Here is a 15,661-nt window from a genome sequence, read left to right on the forward strand (position 1 = left end):
ATGAACATGTAAAAGAAATATTTGAAGAATTTGGATGATGAACTTTAGAATCAGATTAGAAGTTAGACTGCTTTCGGTTTGAATACCTTCGAGATGCAACAGCCTGTTCGCTTCAGCTTATAAGCTGGCTGAAAAGCTGAAATGGCTGATTTATTGTGAGAGGAAAATACTGTTTGGTGGCTGATAAGCCGGCTGAATAAGCTGAAGCGAACACGCCGCAAGTTGGTAGTAGTGAGAACTGAGAAGATTGGTCGCATTTCTTGAGGAAGACTGCAAGCAAGTCTAGGAACAAGCTGTCGTGACCAGGCTTGAACGTTTGTATACCTGACACCAGACAAAGTTTGTATTTATTTGAGATGATTGGAGTAGTGCTCGAGTTTTGTTGTTCTTCATAAACTGGTTGTCCTTCTCAGCACGTTTCATGGATCGCCACCCGTTCGCTCCACGGTTGGACCATGCTCAGAAACATATTTAGAAGAACTTGCCGTAATACGATTCATTTGTGAAGTCATACGGATGCCTAAAATCCGTTCTTCTGTAGTCCCGTCATGTGTTACAAATAGTGCTTCAGTTTACTTGGTGTCGCTGACCAGGCATGTTGCAAAAATGAAAAAAATCTAGATAACCCCTAACGTATCAATGGTAGACTACTTAACCCCCTCAGTGCACACTGAAATAGTTGAAACCGGTTAATTAACCCCCTATGGCTGTTTTGCAGGCCGGTTTTGCCGTCGTGGCGCGCCACGCTAGTTCCTGCTCCACGCTGGATGCCTGGCCCACTTGTAAGAGGTGTATTGGGCCTCTTCTACATTCTTGGAGAGGAAGGGACGAGACTTCATACATCTCTGCTCCTCCTCGCTCCCTCCGCTCGTCTCTCCCTCCGGCAAAGCGAACGGGGAATCCATGATCGCAAGGAGGTCTGGTTGCAAAGATTGATACAGGAAGTCGAGGTGAGTCTTCGCAACCCAAACCCCTAGCTTTTTTCCCCTAATCTGGTGCTAGATTCGAACGGGGTAGGTTCTTGGATTGGGGTTTTCTTGTGGGTCTTGTGCAATCGGTGATTGATTCGAGCAATTTGAGATATTATTCGACAAAGATGCCGATCTTGTGCCTCATGCTGCTGCGCGCCACACCCGTCTATCAACCGCGGCTGTTTTCAGCCTTCCTCTTCCATCCCGCCCTGTAGCTTGCTTCCGCCTCGGCGGTTCCTCCACTTGCGGCGTGCTTCAGTACGCCGTCGTGCATGGCTGCTGATGGCCGACCCCATCCGGCTGTCAGTCCAAAATTCCAAATAATTGCCAAGTTACAGGTTCATTCAAATTGGGGTTTTTGTTTTTTTTTTGTGAATATGATTGCAGGTTCTGTGCAATTTATTATTAAACTTGATCGTTCCATTAGATGTAGCTGAATGTTACTGCCAACAAAATTTGATTCGCTCAATCTTATTATTTGACTACTTAGTTTTGGCTTAGATATACAGTTTATGTTGTAGGAGTCTATAAAGTTAGGATTTTTGTGATTGATGATGTGTGTTTTGCTGTCTGGATGGATAATTTGGAGTTCCTTGCAGTCAGATTCCACTTTCGAGGGGAATTCATCCTCTCTCCAGGAAAATCACAGTATGTGAGAGGCCGTAGCGCAATGTCGTATATTGAAATGGACAAGCTTTCTCTTCCTGAGATCATTGGGCATCTTGGTGATCATATGTCTTCCTCTGATGCACTGCATTTGCATTGGTTGCGTCCGGGGAAGGAGTTGGTCAATGGGCTTATCCTATTGGCTGATGATGCATCCTGCCAAATGATGCGTGATCACATCAACACTGGTGGAGTAGCAGATATTTATGTAGAGGATATTTCTATGGAGGAAGGTGATAATGAGGGATCCTACAGATCACCGTCACAGCCAGGGAGTTCAAACAGAGATGTACCTCAAGGTGAACCTGATAGCAGAACAGAATGTGAAGATACTGACACTACTTCAGATGAAGATTATGAGCAGCTTGTAGAGGACAACAGCTCTGCAGATGATGATGAAGCAGAACAGCTTAAGAAATTTGCCAAGGACATAAAGAGAAACATAAGGGCAGATAAGCTAGGAGTCCATGGAAGCCAAATAGAAGGGGAAAATGCAAATGGGTACCTACTCTATTAGCTGAAGTAGATGACTTACAAGATGTAGCTAGTCCCTACTATGATTCAAGTGATGACTACTCTTATGGATTCTAGGTTCAAGCCAATCATTTTTATGCATGAGGCTATAAGATGCAAGGTTATGGTCAGAATCCAAGAGAACAGGGACAAGACAAATAGGTGGCAGGGAACAATATCCCAAACATATTCAGAAAGTTGAAGCTCAACATTGTGAGATCCAGCAACTGTCAAGTGTTATATGGAATGGACAAGATGGGTTTGAACTGACTGAGAATAACAAGTGGAGGTATACTGTCAATTTGGAGCAGAAAGCATGTAGCTGCAGGTATTGGCAACTCTCAAGTTTGCCATGTTGTCATGCTATCAGTGCAATATACAAAGGCATCCAAGCACTTGGATGATTTCATAGCACCATGTTTCTCAATATTAGAGTACAAGAAAACCTATCAACATTGTTTGCATCCAGTTGAAGGGCAACACAATTGGCCAATTTCTAACATGCCAAGGCCACTTCCTCCTGCTTATATTAGGATGCCAGGGAGGCCCAAGACACAAAGAACAAGGGAGCCAGGAGAAGCACCTAAGGGAACAAAGTTAAGTAAGGTGGGAATCAAGATGAGGTGTAGGATGTGTCAGAAAACTACACACAATTCAAGGACTTGTCAAAGAAATCCAGAAGCAGGCAAAAAGAAGAATTCCTACATCAAGAGAGATGCTAGGAAAAGGAAGAGAAGTGAGGAGCTGACATCGGTTGCAGGCACATCAAATCCAGGGGTAAGTTTGAAATATCTACATCACTTGTATTCTCACCAGTACTTGGACTAACCAAATTGTTACTTGTAGGGTGGAGTCGGCACACAGGAGAGTAGCACTACTCAACTTGGAAGAAACAACAGGGCAAGGAGGGAACCAACTCAGCCTGGAAGAAGAAGCACGGCAAGAGGGGCTCCAGTTCAGACTGGTAGCAGCAACAATATGTCGAGAATGGCACACCTGATATTTGGGAACAACTACTGAAGTAGCCGAGGAATCAGAAACTAGGATGCTTTTTGTACAAGCCTGTTATCTAGGCAGCACATGTAGCAGCTTGATTACCTTTTGTTTGTGAATATTTGAATGCTATGGCAAAACAACATTAGCTGTTGAACATGTATGGATGGTTAATTTGCTGGTTACGTATGATTTTTGGAAAACATCTGGTGGCTGGTTATGATTTATAAATATGTGTGCCTTTGAACATGTCATCCATCTACTTATATTTGTTGATAATTTGTCATCTATGTTTCAGTCCGTTTGGCACAACAAAAGCACTTGCATTACTTTGTCATCCATCATAAATCTGGCATCCATACAAATTGCCATGACTCGCATTGCACTTAACATGAGGCCAAAACATAGGCCAAAGGCTAACACTTAAGAAGCTAGCTACTTTGGTGAGCAAGGCATCACGATGATCCAAAAGCAAGAGGACCCTCCGTACGCACGCACAGGTGAAGAGTTTGGCGCCATTTATCCGGTTCAGGAGGGAAAGATCCCTGTCTTCCCGCCATTTTGACTGGGCCACGCATCCGGCGTGGAGAAGGAGCCAGCGTGGCACGCCAGGCATCCGAATCATCACCATCAAGACGGTAACGACGTAAGGGGTGTTTGTTCCGCTAACGTTTAGTCCAGTCACATCGAATGTTTAGATACTTAGGGGGTGTTTGGATCCTGGAGCTAAAGTTTAGTCCGTGTCATATCGGATGTTTGGGCACTAATTAGGAGTAGTAAACGTAGGCTAATTATAAAACTAATTGCACAACCCCTAGGCTAAATCGCGAGACGAATCTATTAAGCCTAATTAGTCCATAATTTGACAATGTGGTGCTACAGTAACCATTTGCTAATGATGGATTAATTAGGTTTAATAGATTCGTCTCGTGATTTAGCTTAGGGGTTCTGCTATTAGTTTTATAATTAGCTCATGTTTAGTTCTCCTAATTAGCATCCGAATATCTGATGTGACAGGGCTAAAGTTTAGCCCCTATCTCCCAAATACCCCCTTATTAGGACTAAATATGAGTTAATTATAAAATTAATTGCATAGGCTAATTCGCAAGACGAATATATTAAGCTTAATTAATTTATGATTAGCACATATTTACTGTAGCATCATATTGTCAAATTATGAACTAATTAGACTTAATAGATTCATCTCGTGAATTGACCTCCACCTGTGCAGTTAGTTTTATAATTAATCTATGTTTAATACTTTTAATTAGTATATAAACATTCGATATGATAATTTAACACCTTCGAAGAAGAAGGCGCGCGCCTGCTTATACCATCCCTGCCGGCGGCATCCACAAACGGCCTGCACTGCACACACACACCTCTTTTTTCTCCGTCATCTCTGGTTGAGCCGCCTGGAGCTACCTCTCTGCTACTCCATGATTTGGTAGTTGGCAACCACTTCAATTTAGTATTTTCCCGAAGAGGAGAAGCGGTGCTATCAAATTGGCTACGTTTCGCTCGTTTTGTCCCTGCCTGCTGTCCTCTTCACTGTCCATTCCAGCGTACCATGTGACCATCGAGTGATATTGTACGGACTACGGGATGCACTGAGGCCCATCTCACAAATCCAACCACCGACTCCATCCATTTGGACGTTTGGTTATTAGCTAGCCATGCTCTTGTTTAATTTTCTATTTACATGACATGCGTGGCACCACGCTGAGCATGCAATCCTAGCTAAAACCAATCACACTAATCGGTAGGAGTAAGCTGTTTCATGCAGAACTTACATTGCAAACATAACAAATTAGTGTAGCATTATTGACGCCTAACGTTTGGATGGGTTAAAATAGGGAAGCTAAAGTTTAAATATAGGCATGCTAATGGCCTAAACATAGGTTAATCAGGATTAATGGACTCTAACCACCAATTAGCCATTATCTATGTAACTAGTACAGTAATCATGCATGTTTAATTAGGGGAAAAGCTATACATTTATCCGGATGTTTCTGGCGACTTCATCGCCTTTTTTTTTTTGCGCTGTCTGATCCTGCCTGTTTTCTTCGGTGTCCATCTGATCTGCTGACTGCTCTGCTCGGTTTGCTTTGTTTTCTTTGACTCGCTGACATCATGGTCCCATATGACAGCCTCTCCTGCTTCTTTTTTTACTGCACCTTTTTCTATCCTTGCGTTGTGTGCTTGCTTGAATTCTTTTCATTCCACCACTGATCCTGCCGCTGCGCTCTCCAGCAGACCCTAAGGTGAGGCGATTAGCCCCTTCCCCCTTTGATTCATCGAGTAAGTGATCGGCGGTCCGAAACAGAGGGATTCGAGGAAAAAGGTAGAGAGGAGCAAAGAGGGTGACATGCAGGCCCGTAAGTTGGAAAACCAACAGAGCCACTGACACCAGTTAGGGAACAACCCCACGAAAATTAAAAAGCCCCATTTTATTAACAATCATTTGAAACTGATGCAATGCCATGATGCTCATTATGCTTAATGAAGTGCTTTAACCCTATAATTAACACCCGGGTGTTACTATTAGTTGGATTTCCTTTTTTTTCCTCCCTGTTTTTTGCTCTCCAGGCGAGGTTCCTAGGTCAGTTGATTCGTCCACCTTTCTCTGATTTGCTATCCGCTCCTCTAATTTGCTCCTCTGTTGCTTGTTTCAAGCAAGAGTTTGTTTCAACGATTGGTTTGCTCATTTGTTTAGTTTGATTTCGTTTTCCCCCTCTGTTTCCTGCTCTCCATGCGAGGTCCTGAACTGAGTTGAGTTGCCTCCATTTCTCTTTGATTCATCTAAGTGCTCCTCTAATTTTGTTCCACTGCTGCTTTGTTTGATGGGTGAATTTGGAAGAGCTGGTGATTTTGCTTCGTTCGAAATACATTGTCCTGCATATTGTATTGTCTCATTAAGTTTTAATTTAAATTTAGTTGTTATGCCAATCATTATTCCCTACTATATTCAATTGCTATGTTGCAATGCTGTATCATTGTAGGGTTTGTGTTTGTAGTCATATGTTTCTATATGATTTAGTTACATGGATGTTGAATTTTTGTTTCTAATCCATTGTCATGCTGAATGTCTATCCTGAGCATGAATCATAAGTAATCAAAGTGTTATGATAGTCATTATTTCCCTTCTGAATTGACATCTTAGTTAACATTGTTGTTCATCAAATTGTAGCCAATGTTTATGTTTATCTGATTTCCTGTGTCATTATCTTGTGTTAAACAGATGGCCCGTAAGAGGCGTAGAGGTATAGATGATTTTATCTACAATGAATCTGATGAAGATGTTCATACCCATAATTTTCATGAAAACTTATCTGAAGCAGAATATATTGAGATATCCAGCGGCGCTGATGATACTGATAATGAATCATGTAAGATTTGTTTTGTGTTTTTTTGCTTCACTAGTTAGTTCTTTCTTTTCTAATCACTTATTGCATGATATTATTCTATTTCTATTTGTCACATTGTGGATTGCATTGTTTCCCTGTATTTCCTGCATTTAATTTAGTAAGCTGATCTGTATATTTAAGTCTTATTATTATATAAATTTTTCTTTTAAATTTTACACATGATATTTTTTTTAGGATACTACTTCAAGTGATAAACAAAATGACTTTAACATCCACCTATACCAGGAAGTCATAGCTGATGTAAGCCTTTGAGCGTTTTTATTTTCTGCTTCAATTTTTATATTTATTTCAATATCATGACTTTTTTTTAACTTCAGTACAAGAAATTTAAGATGTTGAAAAGCAAAATGAAGAATAGATTGACTAACAGGTATGTATCATTTGGCTTATTTATTATCTTACATGTCCCTTATACTATTCGGCACCTCCAACACCTAATTTAGTTAATTATACATCATTGTAGCTTATCAAGAAAAAGTCTGTTAAGAAGCCAAAATTTACTTTCACTCGATTCTCAGTTACTGATTTTGATAAGGTCATTAAGAATTTGACATCTAATCAGAGAGGAAGGTTATTGAAAATTATGAATTTGGCTCTCTTTTGCTATTCGACAAGTGCTTTGTTCCTAACAACTTTTCTAAGTGGGTAGCAAGACTTGTTGATTATAAAACTGGTGATATTGTTGTTGATGGTAAAATTATTTCTCTCAGTAAAGAGTCTGTGCATAATGTTCTTGGAATACCACTCGGCGGGAGACCTTTTCCAACTGATATACGTAATGGCAAGTCAATTATTTTGAAGAAGTTTAACAAGGAATCTATCCCAAGTGTTGAATTTTTTATCAAGAAACTTTAGAGTAAAGAAGAAGTTATGTCTGATGAGGATACATTTTATTTGTTTCATTCTGATTTCTTTGAATTCCTTTCTATGTTCCAATGCTTCTTTGACACCAACTCATAAACATTTTGGTATTTTTGATGATATTACCAACTGCAAAGATTTTGATTGGTGTGGATATATTTTAAGTTGGTTGCTTAAGCACATTAAAATATTCAACAAGGGAAAAACTAAAGCTGGTAAAGAACTAGGAACACTTGGTGGATGTCTCTATAACCTAGGTGTAAGTATTTCTTTCCTCTGCAACTTCCTATTCTATATCAGTATTTAGTGAGAGAAATCAATATTTATCTACTATTTTTCTTTCTTGTTATTCCAGGTAATGTATCTCGATCATGTTGATTTTGGTTCCCGACATGTTGAGGATACTTTGTCTAGGATTAGTGTTTGGAAAGGCAATATGATACAAACTTATTCTAATTTTGACATCAAATCTCGAGGTGTTTATGGTTTTAGGCCAATTCTGGACTTTTCTGAAACCTGTTATGCAAAAGTTTGCAACCTCCTGTCCCTAGATTGTTCCTGCAAAGTCAAATTTATTTTGTCTATTTATGACTAATTTCTTATGGTCTGCCTAGTCTTCATCTTCCCAATTCTTATGATTTTGAATTCTTGGACAAGATTGATTCAGTTTTTGAATGTAAGCTTCCAACTGATTTAAAGACCTCAATTTGCAAAGCCATTAAAAAGCATACCTTCAGTTTAGCATTGCGAGTCAATTTGGATGTCACATCAATTTCTTCTCTTCCTGAGCATATATTTCATACTTTCACGAAGCTCCTGCAATATGCTTCAAGTACTAAATCTAGAATGAAGAATATAGTTTTGGAAATTCTCAAACTTGTTACTCAATATCCTCATGAATCTGCTGCTGCTTCCCCCCAAGTTTCATCTCCTAAAAATAGTGATCCAAATAACTCAAACTGATTGTCATAGAAAAATCATATGGATTTTGACAATACTACAGGTGTTCACTTCTTCTCCTATTTTTTTATATGTTGCATATTCTCTTAATCACTGTTAAGGTATATTCATAGCTAATACAATTTTCTACCTTATTTACAAATTACAGCTCATAGCTCTCTTGATGATTTTGATTATGAACATGATCTACCTCTTACTCAATCTAAGGAATTTAATCCTTATTCTGATATCAAATAAGTACATTATTCACATGTTATTATTTTCAACAAATAGTATTTACATATCATTTTTCTAAATACCCTTGTTTTTTGTTTTTCAGAATTCTCCTATTGTCCCAATATCTTCCTTGAAATCATCCAATGAAGCTATTGCTCCAATCAAATAAAATATTCTACCATCTTCATCAAATTTCAATTCACACAAGGTCCAATTTATATTCTGTTTCTGAAGTTTTTTATTTTTTCATTTACTAAATCCCTACTAGTTTTTAATTATTGTTTTGTTTACCTTCAGCCTAATCAGGAACAAGTTGATAGAGTTATCCAAAACTTGCAAAAGCATACTACACCTACTCTAATACAGAAAAAAATCATTTGTTATGCCCCCAAGTGGATACCCAAAAGATCGTATGCATCTACCTCATTATTTTTCCATTTCATTAATTTTCATAACTTTTTATGTACTCTTTTCTAATAGGCATGTATTTGTCTTTGTCAGATCATGTTTATAAGAAACCCAGGTCTAGGATGAATGATTCTGAAAAATTTATCACTAAAACAGACATAGCTTCTTTAAGAGAACCTCTTTGTGATATTTTTAATGTTGATTTACCCCTAACCAATTCATAATCCAAGCCACTGTTTAGAAATTCTGTTAATTTGGATATCAATGATGTTATCTCTCTTGAAGATGGTGAAGAAGATGATGTATCAGGTTCCTTTTGTCCAATTCCAAGATCCAACTCTAATGAGGTATATGTTCTTCATTTTTATTTTCAAGCTGTTTCTGATATTTTACTCATCTCTTATTCTGTTTACTTTCTGATCATTCATGCGCGTTAGTAGTTGTATTTCCCATTCTATTTTTATTATAATACTAAGATAATCTTTAATTTTTCTAAAGCAATAAAGGTCTTTTTAACAACTCACCTTTTTGATGATCCAGAGAGTAAATTTTCTTTCTACACATGATGGCCTTTTATCTCATATTTACATATGTTTATGAACTCATCTAGTGTTCTCAGTTGCCCAACAAGCGCAATGTGAGATTTAACTACTTCTTTGAATCAAAATTCAAATGTATGGTCACTTATTAATATTTACAATTGTTCGTACTAAATTTCCAATTACTTTGCTCCTATAATTCTTTAATATGCATCATGTAATTATTTTTTGTTCTTATTATGTTGTTCATAGCACAATTAATATATGGATTTCTTGGTTCATTCAATAGTTCTTAAATTTAATTTTTTATTATGTTCCATTCTCTTCCAGGAATCTCCATAAATCATAGTTCTTGATGAAAAAACTTTAACTCAAAATGTTTGTGATATGATAAGGAAATTAGATGAGGTGTACAATTTGAAGTATTCTGATTCTAGTCCATATGTAAGAACACCAATTCACCGTGTTGATCCTGATTTTCATGAACCTGAATCAAGCAGTGACAGGCCTTCTGGTTATCAGCCTTATCTTTCAAGAGATTCCTCTACTGGTGGCAAATTACCTTTGTATGGTCCTAGAAGGGTTGTAAAGCCTTCTGCTTTATCATGGTGAATTTGAAACTGCCATACAAAAGATTGATGTTTTAAATTAAGAGTTGAAGAATTATAAAGCTCTTTTCTCACTGGCTTCTTCAAAGTTCAGCAAGTATGTTTTTCCTGTATTATACTAATCAATTCATTTATTTCTATCCTCCACTAATTTATTAATAAATATATGATTCTTTTATACATTTGTGAGAATGTTGTACGTCTTGGAAAAGTTATATGCACTTTCTGGTCTCTTGGAGAGTCCTTGAAGCCTGGAGGTTTTACAAATCATTTTGTCATATCAACATTTTTGCTGATATTTCAAAATCACATTTCTTCTTTCCAACATTGGTGTGAGTATGCATTTAATCTTCCAAAATATATTTGTTCTATGACTGACTATAGTTAAAAATTTGTTTATCCGTTTATTTTGGTTATGCTGGCAACTATTTTGGTATACTTAATCATTTACATCTAATTAGTCATCAAGTTACAGTATTCTGTAAATCAAACTATTATGTTCTGTAATTTAGAATCTGGTTATATTTGAAGGTTGTGTTTTCATCTTAAGGGTTTTCACTATCCCAAAAAAATTTATTCTCTGGTTAACTATAGATAAATATCTATGTATTTGTTCAATTTGTAATTTGTACTTTGGTTAACTATATATATGTTTAACTATGCTCTTCATTTGTTGATGCTTGAATCTTTACATTTGCTTTGATTGCTTAAGAGTTGTCATAATCCTAAATGTGATGGTTTTCACATTTTCACTGCAGCATCGTCATCTTGGTGAAAATGCTTTTGCCAGGGAAGATGTTCCTATCACTCGTGACAATTTGTGCTATCTCGGTATCATAGATGGTCCTCAGGAATGTCTGGTCTTAGCTTGGTCACAAACTAATGGGAACAACAACAGGTGGATGACAACAGTCCGTGCTTTGGAGAGTGTGGTTGGCCATAACAATCTTCCATTGTTCAGGGTTGCAATTGACCCAGGTAATCTTCCATTATTTACCTTTTTTAGAGTTTAGTTTGGCATAACAATTTTACATATCCGGCGATCTTTAACATTTTTCTATTGTTCAGGACGCAGATTTGGTTTTATTCTTTGCCCAGATAATCAGACTGCAGAAGCCATTCGTGCTCGCTATGTTGAAGTTGGGCGAGAAAAGATTTTCTTTGACCTGGTGAGGAGTGTCAAGAAACTGTCCTTCATTGATGATCGCAATCAACATCTTAGGGTTTTGAGGTGGATCTGAAGAAGTCTTCTCAGGGTCAAAGATGCATCTACCAATTATGTCGAGTGGCTGATTCTAGAAATATCAGACTAAGAAGATGCAGCAACTAGATATGTCTTTGAATTATTCAAATATCTGGATGCAGCATTTTGCCTGCTAATCATGAAAAACTTGTTTTATAATCAGTTTGTATTATGCAAATTTGAAGAACGATAAGATGCCATATGTGGTTTTCCTTTTTATTATTCAAGTCTCAAGTAGGAAAAAATATGTATGAACAAATCTCTATTTATGTAATATTAACTATGGAGTCATGATGTGCTGCAGTGTGCTTCTTCTATTTAGGATATTTTTAGGTAATAATTATATATATTTTTGTTAATCGTCTGATTAGAATCTTAGGGTCAGAAATTTCGGGTGACAGATCTCTTTGTAGCACCTGGATTTTTTTAGTTCAAAATCAGGTGTTATTCCCCTGCAAATCACCCAGGTGATGGTGGCCAGAATCAGGGCCGGCCCTTGGGGGGGGCAGGGGGGGCGGCTGCCCTGGGCCCCCAAATCCCAGGGGCCCCACCCCAGGTGCAAGCCTGCCCAGGTGTACGTCACGTACACGTACGGGACTGCCGGCCGGGCGACGTAATTAGCCTGTGGGCAGCAGATCGCACGTAGCAGCAGATCGCACGCGGCACGCAATTAGAGCCTCGCAGCGCCGCCGCCGCACGCGGCACGCAATTAGAGCCTCGCAGCGCTGCCGCCGCACGCGGCACGCCGCACTACCGCAACGCCGGCCAGGGACCGAGGGACGCCACCGCACGCGTGCTGCGCGCCTGCGCCCGCGCTCCCAGCGCATGCACGCGCGATCCTCGTCGTGACTCGTGCCGTCGTGCGCGTGTTGTTCCTGTTTGACTGCGTCAGCACACAGGTACGCTGCTCGATTACCAATTCCACAATTCTCCATATCATTAATTATTAATTCACAAGTTATTTAATTTCAACTGATTTATAACTATTGTATATTTATAATAATTTCAGCACCGTGGGAATTGGGATATCATGTCGTCTAGAAAATATGAATCAGGCTGCGAGAAAAGGAAAAAGAAAAGACGTGTGGATGAGTTGATAGAATCACAGAGAGGAGCTATGGATAAATTTTGCAAGAGTTATCATGGCTCTAAGAGTAATACGGGCGCCTCGACGAACCCAGATGAGTTGGCAATAGTTGTTGCGGATGAACCAACTAATGGGAATCAGGAAGAAAATGTTAACATCAACGTCGATGATAACAATGTAAGTGACTCTCAGACCACAGTAAATGCATCAGGTGCACATGCACAGTCTGCTAATGTTGATGAGGAACCAATTTACACTTCAGATATTTATGATCCAAGAAATTGGGATAATCTTGATAATAAAGCAAGAGACATATTAGTCAAGAAAGGGCCTATAAGAGAAGAAAATATCAAATTTCCTCTAGATGCTGCCTCAAGACATTTTTCATATGCTCATTATTCTAGAAACTTAACAATGGAGAGGTACATGATAGAAAATGGTTAGTTTATTCAAAGCATGTTGACAAAGTTTTTTGTTTCTGCTGTAAGATCTTCAAGTCTAGCACTAGCAAGAGTCCTAGTTCCTTAGCAGGTGATGGGTTAAGAAATTGGAAGCATATCAGTGAGAAGCTTAAAGAACATGAAAATAGTGTTGAGCATATTAGTAATATGAATAGTTGGAATGAATTAAGAGCTAGACTGCGGAAAAAGGAAACAATTGACAAAGAATAACAGCAGCAAATCACAAAGGAGAAAGAACGGTTGAGGCAAGTTTTGTTAAGAATAATAGCCATCGTGAAATTTCTTGGTAAACGCAATTTGGCTTTCAGAGGAAGCAGTGAGCAGCTTTATAATGATAGTAATGGTAATTTCTTAGCTTGTGTTGAGATGATTGCAGAATTTGACTTGGTAATGCAAGACCACCTTAGACGTATTCAGAACAAAGAAATTCATTATCATTATCTTAGTCACAAAATTCAGAATGAGTTGATCTCTCTTTTGGCTTCTGATATCACAAGTTATATCATAAAGGTTGTTAAAGAGGCCAAGTATTTCTCTGTTATCCTAGATTGTACCCCTGATGTCAGTCATCAAGAACAAATGACTTTATTAGTTCGATGTGTTAATTTGTCTGATGGCAAGATAAAAATTGAGGAGTACTTTTTGGGGTTCTTGAAGGTGGATGACACATCTGGTATGGGGCTTTTTAATGTATTGCTTGAATCTATGGAGTCCTTTGGCCTAAATATTAGTGACATAAGGGGTCAAGGATATGACAATGGTTCTAATATGAAAGGAAAATACAAAGGGGTAAAAACACGGTTACTTGATATCAATCTAAGAGCATTGTATATGCCATGTGCGTGCCATAGTCTAAATCTTACTCTTTGTGATATGGCAAAATCTAGTGGGAAAGCTGTTTCATTTTTTGGAATTGTTCAACGCATATATGTGTTATTTGCTGGTTCTACGAAAAGATGGAATGTTTTGCTTAAACATGTTCCTAGTCTAACTGTGAAATCATTATCCAATACTCGTTGGGAGAGTCGAATCAAAAGTGTTACAGCAATAAGATATCAAGCTACTGAGTTAAGATCTGCTTTGTCTGAGTTACATCATGATTCTGACGTTGAACCTAAGGATAGAAGTGATGCAAAAAATTTATTTGATGCACTTGGCAGCTTTGAGTTTCTAATTGGTATGGTTATCTGGCATGATATTTTATTTGCTGTAAATAAAGTGAGCAAGAAGTTGCAATCACCAGCCATGTTCATTGACTCTACTTTGAAGCAAATACAAGGTATAATGCAATACTTTGAGAATTACAGAAATGAGGGATTTTCTTCTAGTCTGATCATCGCCAAAGGTATTGCAACAGACATGGGTGTGGAGGCATCATTTCCTGAAAAACGTCGTGCTACGAGGAAGAAACAATTTGATGAAAGTAATTGCCAAGAAGAAATTCTTGAAGCTGAGAAGGCTTTTGAAGTTGAATATTTTTTTGTTTTGGTTGATATGGCAATCGCTTCTTTGAAGAACAGATTTGAAGAACTCATGATGTTTAAAGATATATTTGGATTTTTGATGAGCTCAAGTACTTTGAAGTCATTAAATGATAATGAACTTGAAGAATGTTGCATTAAATTTGCAGAAACATTTTCTTTTGATGGTTCATCTGATGTTGAGGTATATGATCTTATTTCTGAATTGAAGATTATGAAATTCACTTTGCCAGATGACGTAATGTCTGCTATGGAGATTTTTGAGCATGTCAGAGATGTGGATTGTTATCCTAATGTCTCCATTGCTTACCGACTCTTATTTACTGTGCCTGTGACTGTCGCATCGGCTGAAAGAAGCTTTTCAAAGTTGAAGTTATTGAGGAACTATTTGAGGTCAACAATGACTCAGGAGAGGTTAAATGGTTTGGCAACATTATGCATCGAGAAGAAATTATTGGATGAGATTGACATAAACTCTATCATAAGTGACTTTGCATCGAGGAATGTTAGAAGAAACTTTTAAGGTAATACGTATAAATAATTTGATATGAATATTGCTTTTAGATACATTTAATTATGTATTAGTAATATTTTATATATATTTATATAATATTTATATTAAAATGCCCCAAATTTTACTTTCGCCCCGGACCTCCTAAATCTTAGGATCGGCCCTGACCAGAATAACACTCGGGTTACAAGTAGACAGACCCTTAATTAGTCCTCCTATTAAGAGGGCTAAAATTTTGCATTTGGATTCAAACATGACCTGAGGAGGAGCTAGGTAGAGAGAATGCGTCAGGCGCTATGGGCATGGACCGTCAAATGACATGGCACTATTCTTCTAATAAGGAAAAAAGAAGAAGAAGAAGCAATGGGCGGTGGTGAGAGGGAGGATAAGTCGATCCTGTCCATCTTCATAGATTGTGTGGCTAACGACATCGGCCGAATAATTGCTAGTATATTCAAATGTATCACGCTTGTTATTTCTTTTACGTGTTAGAATTTTTGGAAGTCTTACTCGCAATTTTTTTTGGAAGGTCTTCCATTAAAAAATGAATATTTGGGAAATTTCGACTTGGAGGGGCGTGTCGGTTGGCACCGTGGAACGGCAACTTTTTGGACTTATAAATAGCGCTTCAAAATCTTCCGGGTCGCTTTCCGACCGCGTGCACCCTGTATATAAAAACTCAGTCCTTCGGTCCTTCATCCTAGCTGTGCCTGAG

General features: G+C 38.1%; 1 long non-coding RNA gene across 1 annotated transcript; it reads left to right on the forward strand.

Moving 5' to 3' along the window:
- Window positions 1-825: 825 nt before the first annotated feature.
- On the forward strand, window positions 826-3,390 carry LOC101776650. The gene is made up of 3 exons (XR_214509.3): window positions 826-950; window positions 1,571-2,927; window positions 2,997-3,390. It is a non-coding gene; the product is annotated as an uncharacterized LOC101776650 (long non-coding RNA).
- The last annotated feature ends 12,271 nt before the right edge of the window (window positions 3,391-15,661 follow it).

This window comes from Setaria italica, chromosome I (genome assembly GCF_000263155.2).
Source record: "Setaria italica strain Yugu1 chromosome I, Setaria_italica_v2.0, whole genome shotgun sequence".
In the NCBI taxonomy this organism is placed as follows: domain Eukaryota; kingdom Viridiplantae; phylum Streptophyta; class Magnoliopsida; order Poales; family Poaceae; genus Setaria; species Setaria italica.